Below are 22497 nucleotides of genomic sequence, written 5' to 3'. Positions count from 1 at the left end.
ACAACCGTGACTGTCATATTATTTTTTTTTGTTGTACAGTGTACTTAGTTTTTTTCTGGATAAGTATTAAAAGCTTTTGTTGCCATTCATGTGTTTAAAATTTAAATATACTTACTTATATATTTAACTAGCTGTCCCGGTGAACTTCGTGTCACTTTAAAACCTTCCCTGGCCTTCTACGAATATTTTAACTTTTAAGACTAAAATCAGCTCAATCCGTTTAGCCGTTTTCGAGTTTTAGCGCGACTAACACATTTGAAAATCCATTTTTATATATAAGATATTCGCATCCAGTAAGTAACATATTTACTGAAATCATGTTTTTCCATCCAGATCAACCTACCTATTATCTACTGTAACAGAAGTAATCACATGTATTCTTATCGAAGTTCAAGATTGTCTTTTAATACATAATTCTTTATAACCCTTATCCATATTTTTTGTGATGGGTTCAAAAATCTCCAACAAAATGCTTGCAGATTCTTTCACTCGTCAATCAAAGCATGTACCAATAAATATTTGTATCCTTTCAGAACCTGTCCTTTTCTCACACTAAACAATGATCGCAATAAAAAATTGGTACAATTCATGGGCTGCAAGTTGAAAAACCAGTCGTGGTTGTTGACTGGACCGGTTATGATGTAACATGGTTACATTTAATTGAAGATAGCTTTGATCATATGTCATCATGTTCACTTGATAGGACTGTTAATGATGACAGAGGAGTAATGCGCTCGCTAAACGGTAATTCTGCATTACATGCATTACGTGCTGTAATGCACGAATTATCGTGTATTGCAGTGAATGATGCGAATTACATGCAAACTACGTGCTGTACAACGTGCTGTACATTGAATGACAACTTCTTTAATTTTTCAGCACGACATGAGTCACGTGCTGTAATTCACGCATGATCGTTTATTGTAGTGAATGATGCGAATGACATGCAAACTACGTGCTGTACATTGATTTACAAGTGGTTTAATTTTTCGTCATGCAATAATGCAGCGGATCGCGCGATCGGCATGTCATCGGCATGCCCATGGGAGGTGCTCCCGAACACTTAAAAAAAATTATGCGTTTCTTTGAACAGGGCATACAAACTGTTAATGTGCGCAAAATTAATAAATCAAATACCTAATATATTTTGCCATAATATAATATTTTATTGCTAATAAATAACTTTTGGACGAATATAGGCTGATATGATGATGATGATGATGAAATAACTTTTTCAATTTAATTTATACAAAAAACGTCGGTAAGTATTTACAAGAACGTATCGTGATCTCCGTGGTCCAGTGGTTTAGCGTGGTCGTGGGTTTGATTCTCGCGTTGGAAACAATATTTTATTTCCAAGATTGGTTAGGACAATGCAGGCTGATCACCTAATCGTCTGACAAGTAATGATCCATGCGTCGGATGGGCATGTAAAAAGTCGGCCCTGCGCCTGATCTTTCGCCAGTCGTGTCGTTCTTTCGGCCCACTGGGCTAGGAGAGTAAAAGGAATAGAGAGTATACCTACTCTTGTGTACTGTGCACACATTTGAGCACTATAAAATTACTCCTGTGGGATGGTCTCAATGAAACCGGCCACCGTCACCGTCACCGAAACCGGTGTGGGAAACCGGAAATATTTGTACAATAATTTATTCACGGTGCAATGAATAAGATTATCATCATAAAAAACTTGAGAGGTGTCAAGGGACACCCGGATGGAACGAAGGTCCAGTTTACATATTATACTAGTTACTTTAACAACTATAGCAAAAATGCTAAATAGTTGTAAGCCGTGCGGTAGTGCTTGTTTCTCTCCCCCTCTCTGGCATTGAACAGTGCGGTGAAGCGACGTCTATTTTTGAGTGTAGGGGAACTGCATGCAAAACGGACCATGCAGGCAAAACGGAACGGTCAAATTACTTGAAACCTACTAGGGCCATCTATTTGCTAGGTAACGCTACTAATTACTCGGGCCCTTCCCGTTCTCGGTCATTGCCGGCGAAACTGTCATACGGAACAGCGGATTTTTATTGCGGTTAAATATTTTTTTCACATTTTGATGTAAAAAACACAATTTTTGACCAGTCCGCACTTTTGTTATAATTAATATTTTCTATTTAATGATATGACACAGTGGTCTGCATGATTTTAACTTTAATACAGTATGTAAAGAATGAAAGGGGTAAAACGGTTAACTTCAAAATGTGACATTTATTCATGAGAACCTAAAAACAAAAAAGACGGGTGCAGTGCATGATTTGTCTCCTCTAGGCACATTGTAGTTTAGTTGTACACAACATTTATTTGTAAAAGGTATTCCCCAAATGACATATGCATTGGGACCATTTTGCCCTTTACCGTGGTCCATTTTACCTTCACACGCAGGCAAAATGGCCTGTGTGATTAATAGGAATTGTAGAGTGATTAATAATAAAGATATTCTATAAAAAATTTAATAGTAAAGCTATATTTGTTGATGTAAGACGAGGTTTGCCTTAAATATACAATTTTGCCTTCCCCTATACAGGTTTTTATTACTTACATAAGAAATAATACCTATCTAAGCCCGGGTGTCCTTTGACACCTCTCAAGTTTTTTTTTGTTTATTTTCCGTTATTATGGTGTGTGAAATATTTTAGTGAAATTATACATTTATTCGAGCTAATTTTTTTTTTAATTTTTGGCAATTTAGAGTTTAGACTGAAATGTTTCTTAAAATGTTTAACCTAAACTTGGAACTACTAATATATATTCTGTGCCTAAACATAAATTTAAAAAATATATACTTATCGGATATAATAGGTATGTGTTTTTTTTTTCTTCTGTTCTGAATTTCGAAATTTAATAATAGAATAGAGAAGGAGATAATTTTCCGAGCTCCACGCGGTAACTTGTTTTCGCATTTCTTTTATTTCATTTTATTAGTTTACTAGCTGTTGCCCGCGACTTCGTCCGCGTGGACTTCAGTTTATAGCGCGCGGTGTCAATAGATATTGAGTAGATAGTCCATTTATTGAGGAAGTCTATAGGCTATATTTTATCACGCTAAGACTAATAGAAGAATGCGGAAAAAACGGAGGAAATAATTTGAAAGGGCTTATCTCGCGAACTACTGCGGCAATTTTTATGTTATTTGGCACAGATAAGAAGTAGCCCACGTGAAGGATCATAGGCTATCGATTTTAATCAGTTTTTTAGTGGCTATATATTTTATACCTACCCGTGCGACGCCGGGGCGGGTCGCTAGTTTTAATTAACTTGTTATTAACACGAGTGTGTTTTTTATGACAAAAGCCCCGCCACCCGTGTACAGACACCAGCACTAAATTTTAATTATTATTTTTAATAGTTTATAACATAAATTATAATAATTAGTTTTTAATAGTTTATAATATAAATTATAAACTATTGAGAACAATTAAAATTTTGTATATTTTTTTAATGAAATAAGGGGGCAAACGAGCAAACGGGTCACCTGATGGAAAGAAACTTCCGTCGCCCATGGACACTCGCAGCATCAGAAGAGCTGCAGGTGCGTTGCTGGCCTTTTAAGAGCGAATAGGGTAATAGGGGAGCCGCAGGGCCGTCTCTAGCCCATGTGGCGCCCGTGTGCAAACATTACCCTAACGCCCCCTAAGAAGCGCGCGCGCGGTCAAAATGAAATGGGTACAAAGTAAAAGTACAGTTTGTCCGGCCGTTTGAGGGTTAGGACTCTAAGCGGTGGCTTCCTTCGTTCCACCAGACGAACTATAACAGCACATCAAGTTAGTATAGGTACTGTCAAATTTCTCCAATATAAATAGATAACAAACTCTATTGTTATTTGTTTGTAGATTGAAGTTTTTTTCGGTTTTGACCATGATGTCTTGACTGACCCTAACAAGCTTAACCCCAAAACATAAAATTTTATATCGCTTAAGTACTTCAATTTTACTTTGAATTTCATGTTATATACTTATTAAACATCACATCATCACAACATCGGTATTAATTCGATTTCATTATTCGATTTCATTGAAGAGCTCTAACTTCTCTACATCCGAAGAGCCAGCATGGCACAGTTTGTTTTCTAAATTAGAACACTGTGCTTTTCACATTTAAGGTTCATTTCACGTTGAAAAATAAAGATTATAATATTTATATTGCAAAAGCCGAGCCGCTAATAGCGCGCCTTGCTTTGCTGTAATTCTACAAATATAAGAAGAGCTTCGGATATTACACAAAAATTATGCTACAAATACCCATTCTGTTTAGGACTTGCAGATTCTGTGAAGAGGAGGATGAAACACCTATTCACCTTCTCCTCGACTGCCCTGCTCTACTACAGAGCAGGAACAGGCACCTTGGTCGCCACGAATACTCGTCCACAGAGGAAATTCGTGGCACCAACCTCAACCATATCGTTCAATTTATGAGCAGTATTGGGTTGGGGATGATACTCTAGTGCGAAGGAGTCACAATAGATCCTCATGGGTCGCAGTGACGTCAGGGCTACATAGACCTGCCTTCTTTAAAAAAAAAATTACCCAAAAATGTTTGCAAACTGGAGTTCTTTTTACGTTGGTCAATAAAGCGTGGGCCGTGGCGGCCGGCCAGCGCGGGCGCGCGCCAAGTGCGAGCGGCGCTCGGTGCCCCTAGGACCGCGGCGCCCGTGTGCACCGCACACGTTGCACCTATGGGAAAGACGCCCCTGAGGGGAGGGTAGGGATGGGAAGGGAAGGGAATAGGGTAAGGGATTGGGCCTCCGGTAAACTCACTCACTCGGCGAAACACAGCGCAAGCGCTGTTTCATGCCGGTTTTCTATGAGAACGTGGTATTTCTCCGGTCGAGCCGGCCCATTCGTGCCGAAGCATGGCTCTCCCACGTATTTTTTAGTTTAGTAAATAACATTATTATACTCTTGAATTATCCTCCTGAATTATCATGCTGCATGATGAAAAATGAACGTTCATCATGCAGCATGTAATTCACGTAAATGAATGGTCATGCTGAATTACCGTGTACGGGGTACTTAAGGGATTTGCTATTAGTGTAATCAGTAAGTACATTTCTTACTTTAAAACTATTTAGAATATTTATTGTCCAGATTTGTTTTTAAATTAAGTAATATTAGTTATCTATATATTATATTAGGAGCATTTATTAGTTAAGAAAGATTTATTATCCATTTCTGAAAACAACAAGAATAATTCACTAATTATTGACAAATCAGTTAAAATGTCTTGGCGTAATTACGATTGTGTTTGGAGCTTTGGTATAATTAAATTTGCAAGACCTCCATTAATATTCTAAAAGGATTACGCGTGTCTCGTTTGTTGCAACTGATTTATTTAAAATACTTATTGGTACAGCAAATGTATTAAGTACATATTCATGGCATCTTTCGGAAAAACTTTAGGTAAAGCAGACTTAAGACTTAAGTCGAAAAATGATCCCCCTTTTGAAAACAATTTACGTCTCTAAAAGTTTCATCAAGAAAACGGGATCTCTCTTAAGAAGACAAGGCAAGTTTTCTGCCGTTAATATTGTTACTTAACAAACAGCGTAAATTGCATTTTCAATCCAGTCTTGATTACCGCGAATCAGATAACAATGCTGAAGACGGTAACCCCATAAAAGTGCAAACGTTCTCACAGATTTCATTTCAAAGTCTTTTCTTTGCTCGGAGCGACGAAGAATGCAACTTTTTGTTGCGATTGCATCGGAACTGGACTTGAATTGTAAGCGAATCCTAATTCTTTGCTGCTAAATGAAAAGAAACTGGATACATGGGCTGTGGGTCCCAGATTGTTGTGATAAAATGCTTAATCCAAGGTAGGCATGACATCAAAGACGTTAAAACTGTCTCCTTAAAACATTTGATGTAACTGTTTCTGGCTGGTAAAATGACAGGGACAAGATTGGCAGGCTCTACAAAGTCTTTAGCTTTTTTTAATGAAATAAGGGGCAAACGAGCAAACGGGTCACCTGATGGAAAGCAACATCTGTCGCCCATGGACACTCGCAGCATCAGAAGAGCTGCAAGTGCGTAGCCGGCCTTTTGAGAGGGAATAGGGTAATAGGGGAGGGTAGGGAAGGGAAGGGAATAGGGGAAGGTAGGGAAGGGAAGGGAATAGGGGAGGGCAGAGAAGGGAATAGGGTAGGGGATTGGGCCTCCGGTAAACTCACTCACTCGGCGAAACACAGCGCAAGCGCTGTTTCACGCCGGTTTTCTGTGAGAACGTGATATTACTCCGGTCGAGCCGGCCCATTCGTGCCGAAGCATGGCACGTTAAGAAGAAAACCAAAAATCCTGGTGCAGTGTGAAATGCAGGATACTAACTATCAGGTGTCCAAATCACCTTAGCGTCCGGGGAAGTAAATCGCCTTGGCAGATTTCGTCCAGTAATAAGAGAATTTTACTTCACTGTTCCAATTACGAATTCCTCTGCATGAGACTATTAGTTGAATTGCTTAATCCTTAGACTTTTGTTAAGCCGATAACTGGAGTTATAAAAACTATCTTCCAGATCCGAGGAACACCGGATATTGATGGTTTCCTCGTAAAAAGTGGATTTGTATAAAAAGTTACACTTTTTATTGATCACTTGTTTGTTCTGTAGCGTTCGCTTTTGGGGTTTCACTGGAAGAATGCATTGTGTGGGATTAAGGCTCAATTATTCGAGAACTGATAATACAAGACACATCTTGTTTATCACTATCAAGTTTTGTTCACTTTTTGTTATAAGTTAGGAACATCTAGTTCTTATTAATCCATCAAGTCCCATGGCCCATAAGCTCACCGGTGAGCGAGATACAATAGAATAACAATAGATTTTTCCAAGAATCCACGATCGAAGGATTAATGCCTTGTTAAGAGGATTCCACACCGCCATTTTTTCCATACAAACGCTGTCCCCTGTTTCCTCCCTGGATAATGCTAGTAGAGTTATAATTTTTTTCCTGAATATCTAAGGCCACTAATACAATGTCCCTATGTTTTCTTTTTTTTCATAATTTAATTATTAAATAAGATATGAACGTTCAAAAACCCAAAAAAATGGCCAGATTTTCCACTGTGTTCAAACGTCCAGAAAACAGATTTGGATAGATTACACAAAAAAAGCAAAACATAGGAACACAGCTCAAGCCTTTTTTTAATCTTTAATGAAAAAAGTACTTAAATCGGTTAAGTTTTGGAGAAGGAATCAGGGGACAACGAATCGTTGATTTTCTGGATTTTCTGCAGTTGTCTCTATCGCGTTTTGCGGTATAGGCTTGAGGTAAGGGAGACAGCTATAGATATTACACGTACTTTTTTTTCATTTCTCTAGCCGCTGTGGTATCCTCTTAAAGCCTTTCGATTATCGTATTTCGACTACATATTTGTTTAATAATTGACTTTTTTTTCCAGGTAGCATCACGATCATAACACCCGAATCTGTGAGTATTTTCTTGATTTTTTCCAAATGTCAGTTGTCACTTCAGCAGACGTAGGTTGGTAAAATCGAAATTTACCAAATTTGAGGCCCCCATTCACCCGTACTCTTCAAAAACTGGCAACTCCACTGACAGGTGTGTTCCCGTCGTGCCCCTTTTTTCAACGTCCGTTCAGTGTTACCAGAACATTCTAAACGCCTGAACCGACCCGTATCTTCTCAACGAAATATATACTCTACTTCCACGCAACAAGACAGGGAATGCCCGAGCAAGATTCCGGGATAGTATCGAGAGTTACAATGAATGGATCGCTTCCCTTACAATAAGCTGTAACGGTTAAATTTTGGGGCAACGTAAACAGCACTTTAACACGTGTACATTGAATTGGAATTCGTTTGAGGGTGTAGTTTCCTTGATGGTTATGGTTGTGTTGAATTTGTGATTTTGGTTTCTTTTTGGGCAAACGAAATCTTGTATTCGAACCGAGTTCAGATTGTAAACGGTTATTTTATTGATAAATGCATTGTGTAATGCAATTCAGTCTACTGTTAAGTGTTATCAATTTTGAAGCTTGCGAACGTACGGATATCATTCTGATAATAATTCACATCGGGAAGATTAATAGTAAAAGCTTCCGCGGAATCTATTATCTGTTGAACAATTGCGGGTGATTTGTGCATAACACAATAAAACGATGAATTTCCATGTCTATTCTATTAATTAATATCTCTACTTCGCACGGTTGCTTCTTGCTTGTTTCTCGCATTTCCAAGTATTCTTTTGTCTACTTTTACATTTTATTCCAGTTATATAGATTTCTGTTATTTCTCTATTTATATTTTCTCCAGTGTGAAACTTGTCTAATCGATCATCCGTTTAGTAACGTATAGGGCAGTGTACGTATAGAATTTACTTCTCTATTATTTATTTTATGTTTCGTATTAAACTTTATTTCTAATGTATCTTTGTCATTCTTGTAGGGTTTAAGATTGATTGCAAGCCTTAGAATCTTTACTTTTTTTGTTTTATGAAGAAAATATGACGTGTCTGTCTGTCTTTTGTATTAATTAATCCCTTAAATGAAAACGGGTTTTCACATAAAATATAAGTTACAAACAAATCGTGATCATTTGTAACGTTTGTGAACCTTCCAAATATGGCCAATTTCGCATTTATTAAAAAAATTATTTCGCATTTACTAAATAATATTGTTAATGCGAAAGGGTGTTGAATGTTGATATAGCAATCCCCGAACACGTAGAAGATCTAATTAGGCTCAGAAAATCTTTTCACAACAGCCAGCAAGTTAAAATTAACCCTGGGTTAGATTTTTTTATATAAAATGGGGGTAAACGAGCAAAGTCACTTGATGGTAAGCAACTATCCTTATCCATGAACACTCGCAAACATCAGAAGAGTTACGCTAAATATATTTTTCCGTCACCTCAAGATTTGTTATTTGTATCAAGGGATTAAAACCCAGGATTACCTTTAATCCACATCAGCGCAAGCCTTCAATGTTGCTTAACTAAGGTTCTATATATATAACATTTGGAAATGTCTCCCGCAATCATTGGTCGTTAATCTTCGCTGTTCTATGTCGGTTCAATAACCTTTGCTTCTGATATTTCGATGGTATTTGCCTCCTTTAGAATGTCAACTTGCCAATTACAAGGATTATCAGTTATCACAATCTGAAGCTATCTTCAATTCTTCTATTGCATTACTTCTTCAAACATAGTTGAAAAAGTAATGCAATAGAAGAATTGAAGTACCTTTCTAGCAGCTTCAAAATTAATTCCAATTTCCCCCCGGAACAACAAAAAAACTTGTTTCTAAGTTTGTATCTAAAATCTGGCAAAATAGACCCTGGATGCGTCAGAAAGAAGTATAAAAAAAACCTTAGAGAAATCAAAGTTTTTATGTCGGGAATATTTTCCAAATTGACGAACCCGTGAAAAAGCGTTATTTATATTTAAATAAATATAACGCTTTTTCAAGGGTTTTATATGTTTATTCCTATTTACTTAACGTAATACATATTAATATAAATTGCGTCTATAGAGGACATTAGTCAAATATCTGCCGTTTAATCACCATTTGGTTACGGCACTCTTGGGAAAGCGTTCATCACAACCGATTAACATGCAAATTATTCCGTTTATTATCAAGTACCTGAACAGAAATGTCAAAGTTTAAACCAGGTTTAACTTGTGGTTACGATTATATTTACGGTACTTACAAGAACCATAATATAAAATTACAATCTTTTGAATTTGTTTTTTCGATGAGGAAGATTCATTATTATTTTGGAAGTGAATGTGTTTTTAAATATTGGTTCGATATAGATATCAAACTCATAAGAAAAGCATTGCATTTTTTCTTTCATGAGGGTTCTAAATGTAATTGAACGTACCTATCTAAATTGAGATAATAAACAGATCTGGGCAGCATCACTCGTAGTTCCTTAACCCCGGTTAGCGTGATAAACGATTTACGATAACGGCGATATAGTTATTGCTGATCAAAGCTAAGTGAAAAGTGAAATGTTTGTGGTAGAGTTTGTCTCTATCTCAGAGAAAGAAAACATCGACACTCCGAAAGTCGAAACCGAAAAGTACCACGAAACCGTTTTGAGACTCAAACAATTGAACGAGAATGCCGCATCCTACTCTAACAAACGTGAAATGAGGTTGTTAGAGCAGGACGCGGCATTCTCGTCCGATTGTTTGAGTCTCAAAACAGTTTCGTAACTTAGGCCTAGCTGCCAAACGTTTTCGCCGCGCTGTAGAAAGAGACTTTCACGTGTCTTTTCAGTCTAGTGTCTGAGTTCTGACGCGAGTGAAATACTTGTAATCAATAAAATGGTGCTTATAAGAATTTACTTGAAAAGAAATCTGGGGGCACGCAGTGCCCCCGCCAAGATGAGCCAAGCGAAGCGCGCAAGGGCACTACCTACCTTTTCTCGAAACGTTTCGTCGTATTTTTGAACACTCGTAAATTTGGTTTGGATAATATAATATACATGATACATGTAACATTCAGAAACATTCCAAAAACATAACTCACCGGGCGTAGTCGAGTAAAAAGAAGATACGAGCTAGCAGTTAGCACACGCATCAGAAAACTTTAATTCATACGTGGGAGAGCCATGCTTCGGCACGAATGGGCCGGCTCGACCTAAGAAATACCACGTTCTCACAGAAAACCGGCGTGAAACAGCGCTTGCGCTGTGTTTCGCCGAGTGAGTGAGTTTACCGGAGGCCCAATTCCCTTCCCTATCCTCCCCTATTCCCTTCCCTACCCTTCCCTATTCTCTTCCCTTCCCTTCCCATCCATACCCTCCCCTATTACCCGTTTTCCTTTTAAAAGGCCGGCAACGCACCTGCAGCTCTTCTGATGCTGCGAGTGTCCATGGGCGACGGAAGTTGTTTTCCATCAGGTGACCCGTTTGCTCGTTTGCCTCCTTATTTCATAAAAAAAAAAAAGATTTTCACTTTAAAAACCTAGTGCAATGTGCTCAGTGCAAATTAATGTGATGGTTCAAAGAAAATACGTTATTACTTAGAGTTAACTAATAAATCAAGTCAACTATCTTTAGGTGGAACATAACCCGACTAAATAGGAAAGCCAGCCTATAATTTCTCTGACACATGGCTATATATTATTTTCATTGTACAATGTACAGTACTGGCACGTTATGGCACGCTCTTATTTACTCAAACGTTGTTTTCTACATCTAATATGATCGCTTTAAGCGTGTTAAGTTTTTGCTGAGAAGTGTGGTGGAAGTGTGCCATTAGCGGAGAAATTGTGCAGCTGTGCAGTAACGTAGCGTAACAGCCACAGTATAATATGATACAGTAGTGAGTAGAGTTATTGAGGCATAGTATAATAATAATACAGTAGAGTGTTTCAGGGTACTTGAAAGCAAACTTGCTGAACAGATAGATAGTGCTTGCGCCTGTGAAGCGATTATGCATTATTTTGATACTAAGAATAAAGATAAATTTCAATAAACTATATTATTTACTAAATAACGCCCGCAACTCCGATTCGCCTAAATTTGTATATCGCGCGGAAAGCGTTCATTTTTTACGATAAAAAGTATCCTATGTCCTTTCCCGGGACTCAAGTATCTTCCTAATTTCAGCGTTTTGGGCATGAAGAGGTAACAGATAGACATACATACTTTCGAATTTATAATATTAGTATGGATTGTAGATACACACAGACATAGATCAAGATAGATACAATATTCAGTAGGCCATCTTTATAGTTTATACTGGACCGTATCGGGCTCACGCACAAATTAGCTTGGTATCTTTATAGAGCACATATTATAAATATGCGAACGGAAACTGGATTAAAACTATGAACGAAAAGTGCCTAAAGTTTCTGCTTACTAATTACTATATTTTAGTAATCTCTACCTATATCTCAAGCGAACTAATGTAAAAATTTCATTGAACTTCGTAAAGAACACACACACAACACAACTACACAACAGTTATTATAAGACAGTTTTCAAATTTAAAATCCTTCGCTTCGCTAACATCCCATTTCATTAGCACAAGACGACAAAAACCCTTTGAAACCCCGTCGCATTCCTACTAACAAAATAATCACCAGAAAAAAAACAATCTGGAGATCCGTATCACAAATCATATTTTGTATCCTTGAAAATAAAACAACAGTCCTCATTTAAATATATCCTTGTCCGAGACGGCGCGAAATGCAAAGGGACATTCTGCGTTGCTTTACTTGCATGCCAGTGACAGGAATGCGTTTTGTTATTTTGCCAGTAGATTGTAGATTAGAATGTTCAATCGCTTCTAGCCATACTAATATTATTATTTACGAGCTTTTGCCCGCGGCTTCGCTCGCGTTAAGAAGTATTATTATATACAAACTTTCATCCCCTATTTGAACCCCTTGGGGTTGGAATTTATCAAAATCCTTTCTTAGCGGATGCCTTCGTTATAGCATCTACCTGCATGCCAAATTTCAGCCCGATCCGTCCAGTGGTTTGGGCTGTGCGTTGATAGATCACTATGTCAATCAGTCAGTCACCTTTGAGTTTTATATATATATAGATAAATTCGAGAGTGTGTGTTTGTCTGTCTGTTACCTCTTTACGCCCAAACCGCTGGACCTATTTTGTTGGGTATGGCTTTGAGTCTAAAAACAAATAGGACATTTTTTATCCTGAAAAAAAAATGAAGGATTTCCGCTCGATAAAGGAAATTTGGCGCAACGAATTTTGTGGGCGTCATCTAGTAATATTATTATATTATATTATTCTCTATGCCTATTATATTATGATTGAGTAAAAAGCGATGAGAAGGGTTCAAACTCTAAAGAGTCCTTGTAAAGTCCTTGGCTAGATTTGGGGTCGAAGTTTCAAAGTCCTAAAAGCACTGTTGTATTAGCTAAACCTTGAATAAACACAGATTATATTTAACAAAACCTCATCGCTTAGGGCTAAATAAATAATAATATTTGTACTTTTATTTCTGCCATCTCAGAATTTTTATTTGAAAATTACACAAAAAAGATTTTAGTCATGTAATTGATGGATTACATTTTATGTTTTAGTTGCTAATCTCTTTATTTTGTGAAATAGGGTACATGCAGCTTTAAGTAATTGTGACTTATTAGAATTTATTTTTTTTGTAAGTAAAAGTTAGAAGGTTGATAGAAATCTGTTTTTTAATATCAATTTCGCTGAGTACTAAAATATTGATTAATGTCGCCATGTTCAATACAAATATAATATTATATCAGTCGCCCATGTTGATAGTCTAGTTTCTGGATTGCTGATTCACTTTGATATAGTAGCAGAAGCCATAGCTGGGTTCTAGAGCTGGAGCACTAGATTGGATTTGGGAACATAATATTTTTAATTCTCAGTCAAAGTTCTTTTTCGCCGGGTTAGTTCCCGAACCGCTGGTAGGCATCATGTAGAACATTTGCAAAAATTTATTCTGAATGAAAAAAATTGAGTTTGAGTTCGTTCCAGTGCAGCGCTGCAAGCTAGCGGTACTGGCGCGAGTTGCTGTATCGATGTAAACAACACTCAGTAAGTGCATCTTGATATTTCTGCCATCTCAGAACTCAGGTAGAGAATCTTTGGGTTTCAGTATGTGATTAATATAAAGACATAATATATCACATATTATTATGTCAAGAAAATTATTCTATACTACAGAACTCGACGAAAGTCCTTTGCCATAAACTTCGTAATATTCTTAAGGGTATGAATCCTCAAATGAAGATCTTCCGACCAAGCGAGGAGAAAATATGACAACTTTTTTTTTATGAAATAAGGGGGCAAATGAGCAAACGGGTCACCTGATACCTGATGGAAAACAACTTCCGTCGCCCATGGACACACGCAACATCAGAAGAGCTGCAGGTGCGTTGCCGGCCTTTTAAGAGGGAATAGGATTACATGGTAGGGGAGGTAAGGAAGGGAATAGGGAAGGGTAGGGAAGGGAATAGGGTAGGGGATTGGGCCTTTTAAGAGGGAATAGGATTACAGGGTAGAGGAGGTAAGGAAGGGAATAGGGAAGGGAAGGATAGGGAATTGTGAAAAGAGAGTGAGTTTACCGGAGGCCCAATTCCCTACCCTATTCCCTTCCCTACCCTCCCCTATTCCCTTCCCTTCCCTACCCTCCCCTATTACCCTATTCCCTCTTTAAAGGCCGGCAACGCACTTGCAGCTCTTCTGATGCTGCGAGTGTCCATGGGCGACGGAAGTTGCTTTCCATCAGGTGACCCGTTTGCTCGTTTGCCCCCTTATTTCATAAAAAAAAAAAAAAAAAAATTGGGCGTCCGGTAAACTCACTCACTCGGCGAAACCCAGCGCAGGCGCAGTTTCACGCCGGCTTTCTGTGAGCTCGTGGTATTTCTCCGATCGAGCCGGCCCATTCGTGCCGAAGCATGGCTCTACCACGTTTCAAAAGATTAGGATTTCAGAAAAAGTAGGAACTTTCAAACTAACTTCGATAGTGTGTAGCTAAGATTTTATTTGCAAGTCTGTCTTGTAACTGTTTTTACAATTTAAGAAGTGAGCACACTGAGACGGGCCGTGCCGGGGCTCAGCGTGCCGGGGCTCATCGCAAAAATCCGCCTCCATACAATTTGTATGGAAGTGGAAATCCGCTGCGCCCCGACACAGTGTGCGATACGCGCATCCGCTTCCATACAAATTGTATGGAGGCGGATTTTTGCGATAAGCCCCGGCACGCTGAGCCCCGGCACGGTGAGCCCCGGCACGGCGCGTCTCAGTGTGCTCACTCCTTTAATCAATCTAATGTTAAGCGATTCACTTTTTTGTGCAAGTAACAGACGAGTTTTCTTTCCGGTACTGGCGCCAGTATACTCGACTGTAATATATTTGTATTGGAAATTGTGATTTTCTCCCATACAAGTTTGTATGAATGTTAACATTAAATAAGATGGTGTTTTCGTGTTTTGGCTGGCTTGGTTTGGCCTTTTATTTGGGCAGTGAAGAAAACAGCTGGCTCGACTTCTTGCGTATATTATTACAAATTTTTACAATTGTAGTTAGCGATTTTTAGCGAAAATGTGAAGGGGTTACAATGCGTATTTCAAGATGGAGAATTCAGAATCGAAAGTAGGTGCGTATGAGGGGTTCTCACGGCAGCTTCGACCGCGTATCACGTCATCGGCGGCCAATCGCTGCAATTATCGCGTGATGGACGACCAATGGGCTGCTACAGGTATTGTACGTCAGCTAGACCAGGATAGCAGATATATCTTGTGCGTGAACAGATGAAAAGTATGTTTTTTCAATAAATAAACAGTAAACAGCCATACAACATTAAATTTAGTAGTAACTTGTAAGTTATTGTAAGTAACTAGTAAGTTTACTTAAGGAAACAGTTTTTATTTTTGCAAGGCCACCGACAACCATAAAACAATACGTACACAAATAGGCAATGATATTCTATGTTACTAAGTATTTTAGAAACTCATTGCAAATAGGCATATATAGTGCCTAAGTGTGTACGCAATACACAAGGAAACTCTGCACCTTTTACTAGATTATAGATCATATTGGTGTCATAGCTTTTGACTCTTCATTACGTCATTGATAACTTGATCGAGTACTTCTTTAAAGGACCCCAAAAACACAACATAGGTCGCTGGGTTTCTGTGAGACTAATCCGGTAGAGCCGACACATTCGTGCCGATAATCTCTCCCATATTCGAATACATAAAAGGCCTCAATTCTCAGATAAGAGAACCACAAATAGCGCCTAAATCCGGAATCGGCCGAATAGAGGAAGCAATCAATTTTAGACGAGTATTTGGGTTTGAATGTTTATCGGAAACGTGAAATCGGATAATTATTCGATTTAGCCCACTTAAATTAATTAATAAATTTATTGAAATAGATCACTGACCTTTATATTATGCGCTCAAGACTATCACAGAAATTGATACTTTGGCAGGTGGCAGACCAGCGTAATTTGGTCGGCTTTGTCAAAATTGGCCAGATTACGAGTAATTAGTATTGTCTCTTACATCAATGATATTCTATGTTACTAACGTAACTAGATTGGAAGTTTACGGTAGCAACGCGTTGCCACTTCGAAGATGCCTGCAGGCATATCTCACATACATAATGACATAACGAATATATGACTTGACATTGTCTTTTGAACAAAAAAGTGGTTACGCATTTCTGAGAATCTTTTGTAAGACATTGCTACTCTAGTATTTTAGAAACTCACTGTCTTACATTCTTTACTATCGGGGCCCTATTCTCTTGCCTCGAATGTCACCCAGTGCACAGAATATATAATAGTACTCACCCAATGTCAATAAAACATCGATATTCTAGTTACGAGAATAAGCCCCTGCACCATTTCTTCAAGAATGGTCTCTGGAAGTCCACAAAAAATGTATGCTCCTGTTCTGCGCCTGCGCACCGTCCGGAACCGGAATGTTCACGCTTGGCAGCACTTTCGTAACTCTTGCGAATGTTTTGTTGGTCTGTGGCGCCAAATTTTAAAACAATGTGTGAAAATATAGGCCGAAATGCCATGATAAGGTGTTACAAATGTTGCAATGTATTACGAAATAATTATGGTACACCACCGTCCAACGTACATGTGAAAACTATAATAAAATACTAGTTTAAAGATCGTAATTTTCTTGTTTTATTTCTTTTTTTTAGAAATAATGTAGTATACAATTAAACACCTTACTTTACTTCCAGTAGATTAAGAGAAAGTGTTATCTTGGTACGAGACAAAATTATTATGTTAAAGAGACAAACAAAGGATATGGGCGACTGGCCCATAGACGACCCTAATTATAGTAATAAAAAAATTAAAAAAAAAAACACCTTACTTTCGTGTATTAATAAGTTATTTATAAGACAAGTAATGCGAGGAGTCCACCTAAACAGTAAGCGTGACATACTTACTTTAATACTTTCCCCATATTTCCACACAAAACCACCTTTCATACAAAAATATTTTCACTGTAAAGAAAATATGATTTATTGGAGCAAAACTTCTATCAGTAAACGCGTGCGCGTGACACTTGATATAAAATCGTAGACCCAGGGTCCTGATTTTCATGACTCGAATGTCTTTTCGATCGCAGTCTGTCACACTCGGCTTAGACAGCATATTATGTAAGCGCGAATGAGATACAGCCTGTGCTTGAAGCGATATTTTAGTTTCGACGCTTGAGAATCGGGCCCCTGGTTCGCACGTCTCAAACTTCGCTTAGATTGCAAGCTCAAAGCTGTCACACTTTTGTGTGAGACAGCATGTTTCTCTTACTGCTTACTGGTTCTCATGTGTCGAACTTCGCTTAGAGTGCAAGCTGCCACACTTTTGTTTGAGAGAGTACTACGAGTATGTTTGCAATTTGCATACAGCTTACTCTTACTGCTAATCTACATTCGAAGTACAAGAATCGGCCCCCGGTGTGGGACGAATTGCGTCACGCGCGTCATTCGCAAAAAGCGCCGGAATGTCACGTCGTGACGTGACAGGTGAGCGGCCGTTGATCTCGTTTTGTTGAAGTGATTCATGACAGTTATATATTTTTTATTATTTAATAGCCCAGTTGCTAACACGAGTAACACGTATTATGCAAAAAACAAAATGGTTCTGCTAAGGCTTGGCTAAAATACATGATGGATATTTTAAATACATATTCTCGAAATGACGGATTTTGTGTTTCGATTTTGGTATCAATTATTAACATAGATGTACAAAGTTCCAGCCTCACGGAAACTATACTTGTATAAAGGTGCCGTTTGGCAGCGGGCGACATGAAGCAACCGCAGACGACGTGTCGCAGCGACACTACTGCTTTATATGTATTTCATATAACTAGAGATCGCCCAATGGTCGTGTGTGTCAAGTAGTGTGTGTAATATTTTATTTGTTTAAAAATGTATGATTTAAAAGCATAATTTCAAATTAATATTAGATCGATGCACTCCTTCACCATATAAACAATAACTGTGCATAATTTCATTCACCTACGTTTCCCCATTTTTCGTCAAAAGCGATACAAAGTTTTTGGCTCACGTATTAATATAATATTATAGCTATACCCTCCGCAGCCAGCGACACGAAGCTAGCGACACTTCATAGAAATACATAGAAACCAGTAGTGTCGCGACGACACGTCGTCTGCTGCAACTTCACGTAGACGGCTTCTAACTTGTACCTAGACCAGGCGCAACTCAAAAATAATATTAAGTGGCACTTGGCACATACACTTTTTGACATTTTAACTCTGTATTTTTTTACTATATCGGTAAAAAGAGCCCCGTTTCGTTTCCTCTCGGCGAGAAACTGTTATAAACCGTCAATAAAATATTTTTATTGACAGTTTATCTGGGGGAACGGCAGTGCCCCAGCCAAGCTTTTTAGCAAAGGCACGGCCGTACTATACTTTTCTCAAAGCGGTTCGCGGCTATTCATTATAACCTGACATAACATTATGTCATGACACTCATGACCTCTGTATGCTATAAATCAAGGTTTCCTAGAAGCCATTGTCTCCGTTCCCATACAATCTGGTATCCTCTATAATTACATCGCACTAATTATGAGATGATATAAAAAATAGATAAAACTAAGTGCTCCATTGTGTCTGTCCTTGTGAACAAATATGGTAGAAAATCTTACCATGTTTGTCTAATAAGTATGTATATAATGCTTACAAGAAAAAATTCGATGTGATGAAGTGAAACAAAGTATGGAGGTCTACTCCGAACTGCAAAAATGTTTCGGCTGAATGATCGGCGGGGCTAAAATGGTCGCTTTGTAGAATCATAATATGAATCGTTATTAATGATTCATTTTCTTAAAATTGCAAAATAGTCACTCTGCTTGCAATTCATGTCTACATACAGATAGACAAGGCCTTATATGAACGTGGCGAAAAAAGGAACTAACGCTGCCATCATACAAAAACGTCATTTTTGACAGTTCTCCTTTACGTGCAGCGGCCCCGCTCAAGTTCATAAAAAGCCTTGTCGATCTGTAGTAATTCGTACCAATTTGACATTTGTCAGTTTGACAGTATTGATAATTCATTTGCTGAATTGATTGAGAGGAATTGCTAAATGCGACCATTTTAGACCCGCGGGTCGTTTCCTACTTCGAATTTCGAAATATTGAAAGTTCGGGACTCGGGCCGACGCGGACGTTTGTAAAGAGTAAAGACTCACGTGCCTCCGAAGTTTGTCACGTGACTACCCGTGAATAGGAAGCCCGAGGTAACTTCGGGGTAAGGTCATCTCGAAACTTCGGACTCCTTTCGGTCTGATCCGAAGTTTTTAATACGCAGTTTCGGAGTAAGCCTCCTGGTTATAGTTAACACTGGGCTCAAAATCATATCATCTCTTTAAAAGAGAGAAAAATGTTGTTTAATCCAGGTTACACTTTAAAACAAATCCGTTTTACTGTGCCTTCTAAACTATTTCTTCAATTATTACTTAATCTAAACTTTATTACAATTCATAAATAAATAATAGTAAAAACTAACATTAATGCACTAATGAGAGTAAATTATACTTAATGGATTTAATTGTCTCGACTGTAAATCTTACGATTTGTACTAATAATTAACCTAGTCTAGTTTATTTGATTAATTTTATGGACTTCATAAATACTTCGTTGGTGGGATTGGGACACAAGTCAGAACTAAGAAAAAACAACGGGTTGCACTCTGTAAGTGCCGGCAGAGGTGAAAACGCAAAAAAACACAGCAGGTAGACATTTTCGCTGCGCGGCCGACAATCAGAAAATATTACTTTTCTCCTACACCGCGCCGCGCCGCCGGCGAGCTTATTTTCTTTTATCATATTTTATTTTATGCCCTGACTGTACAAAGTCGACGCGACTACGTCTTAGGTGGCCGTGTTCTTAGAAATCAACAATATGTACCGCTAATAAAATGTTAGATAATTAAACGCTTTTATTCACCAGACTAGAATCTTTAACTAACATTAATTATATCAACACATTATATATAGACCTTTTTCATCCTCCTCCTCCTCGCATCGTGTTCCTCATTGCTGAGGGTCGTGATTCCCCTTTTGGAGTTTAGTGACGACTACATTTACGCTAATATCTGTGGCATTCCTTGGCTGAAGATTGTAGAGCATCATGGAGGCCGGTATCTAGAGTTGTGCGCACTTGATCAGACCATCTAATAAGTCTTCAGCCCTTTTGGGCGACGACCGTCAACTTTGCCTGTGACCACAAGCTGTTCGAGGTTATGGCCATCCTTTCGTGCGACCTTTTTCATAATAATGATTATACGCCCGAATCAGGGATGTTCACGAGATTTCAATTTTCAAATAAGTTTTCGCAGCGCACGCGTACTGCGAAGTGATAATATTCGTCTTAATTTCGAGAAAATTTTATTTTTATACCTGACACGGCATAACTTCTCTACTGTTTGATATTATTTATACTGTACTTTTAGTATTGTTTCTTATAAATAGGGAAAGATTTTTTTTTCACTTACCTATTTCGTTCGGAGATAGATCGATTTTTATGAAAGGCGTCAATGTAAAATCGACCACAGAGAAAGACAAAATTGCAAAATGTAATGTAACGGTTCCCACAGTTACTTGTCTAATAGGCTCCAAAACTTTTATACTTAATAATATAATAATATCTATATGGACGCTTTACACCACGTCAGTCTGGCCCCGTGCTAAGTACAGGTACCAGACAACGGAAATTATATATTTCATACTTTTATACTATAAGTACATATATTTAAGATTTTTATTATATCATACACATATTTAATAGTTAATACATATCCAGACCCGGGAACATTGAAAACTTTTTGTTCCGTCGGCGGGATTCGAACCCGCGACCCCCGGCTTGAGCTACCAATGCGCTCACCACTGAGCCACAGAGGTCGTAGACCGATTGTGATTAAAGTCATCAATCTATACTAATATTATAAATGCGAAAGTATCTCTGTCTGTCTGTCTGTCTGTCTGTCTGTCTGTCTCGCTTTCACGCCAAAACTACTGAACCGATTGCAATGAAATTTTGTACACAGTTATTCTAGAGTCTGAGAAAGGACATAGGCTACATTTTGATGTGGGAAAATATCTTATTTCCATGAAAATATCGATGAAAATTAATTCGCATTGCGCGTGGCCAGCGCTCATCCCGGGGGTCCTGGGTTCGAGTCCCGCAGGCGGAACAAAAAGTTTTCAATGTTCCTGGGTCTTGGATGTGTATTAAAATAATATTTCAAAAATCTTAAATATATTTTATGTATAATATTATAAAAAATCCAGAAATATATCGATGCAATGAACATTTTAGTTCTAATACGATTCAACAGATGGCGTTTTTTTTACTTCATTGTAACATAGAACTAATCATACTTATTAGTTATTATGTTTTTGTTTATAGTTTTTTATACGTTAGAATATTATGTTTAATAATATTATCACTTGGTATAATAATAATCAATCTATCTTATCTTATAGAACTCCTACTGCATTTCTAAGGAGTTCGAGTGTACCGTGTTGGCATATATTCATCCAGAAAATATATCAATGCAATCAACATTTTAATTCTAATATATGAAAACAGATGGCGTTTTATTTTTTACTTCATTATTGTAACAGAACTAATCATACTTACTTCATTATATATTATTGTTTTTATTCATAACTAGCTGTTGCCCGCGACTTCGTCCGCGTGGACTTTAGTTTATAGCGCGCGGTGTCAACAAAATTTGTGTCAAATTTAAAAACTTTTTAAAACCCTGGTAAGTGGTACCCCTCTTAGGGCCGCGCTACACCGGAATGGCAGCGCTGAAAGTGCTCGCCTCGCCGCTGCCATTCCGGTGTCGCGCGGCCCTTAATTAATCAAAATACCCAAAAACAGCTGTGCAGTGTGCACATAATCTATACTAATATTATAAATGCGAAAGTATCTCTGTCTGTCTGTCTGTCTGTCAGTCTCGCTTTCACGCCAAACGCCAAAACTACCGAACCGATTGTAATGCAATTTTGTATACAGATAGTCTAAAGCCTGAGAAAGGACATAGGCTACTTTTTTACTGGAAAAAAAGGTTGTAAGGGTCGTAAATTTGTCCAAAAAATTCATAATAGATGGCGCCGTGCGTCTTCTACATCGCGCTGACGCTTGCTCAAAAGTCTTTCTATAAGAGGTGGTATCATCTTACATTTAAGTCTCGATTTTTTTCGATTGTTATATCTATTCTACGGTATTAAATAACTCAGTACTTTATCTGTGCAGGCAGTGACGTAACCTTAAGACCAAATTTCACCAACTACTGTTAAAGTTAATGCTCGAATTAGTATCACGTTAGCTGTTTCGTTTTTCATATGAATGAAAGAGAAGACAGGACATTTTAACAAGCTGTTAACACTAACAGACGTTGGTGAAATTGGGGCTAAACCTATCAATGATAAATAGTTTATGGGTAAAGTTGTGTAATTGGGGGGCTAGATAAGCTTTAAAATTTGGCATAAAATATAAAGTTTAATATAAAAAATGAAGTAC

General features: G+C 38.0%; 1 protein-coding gene across 1 annotated transcript in view; it reads left to right on the top strand.

Moving 5' to 3' along the window:
• The window catches only part of LOC121735187 (MOXD1 homolog 1-like), a 103478-nt gene that overhangs the window by 18280 nt on the left and 62701 nt on the right, over positions 1-22497 (top strand). Inside the window, exon 2 of the mRNA XM_042125907.1 lies at positions 7395-7423. The gene's annotated coding sequence lies outside the window, so the exon portion shown is untranslated. The remainder of the gene's footprint in view (positions 1-7394; positions 7424-22497) is intronic.

Source organism: Aricia agestis, chromosome 17 (assembly GCF_905147365.1).
Source record: "Aricia agestis chromosome 17, ilAriAges1.1, whole genome shotgun sequence".
Taxonomy (NCBI): Eukaryota; Metazoa; Arthropoda; class Insecta; order Lepidoptera; family Lycaenidae; genus Aricia; species Aricia agestis.
Note: the sequence above shows the minus strand (reverse complement) of the source record. Positions and strands in the feature narration are given on the sequence as shown.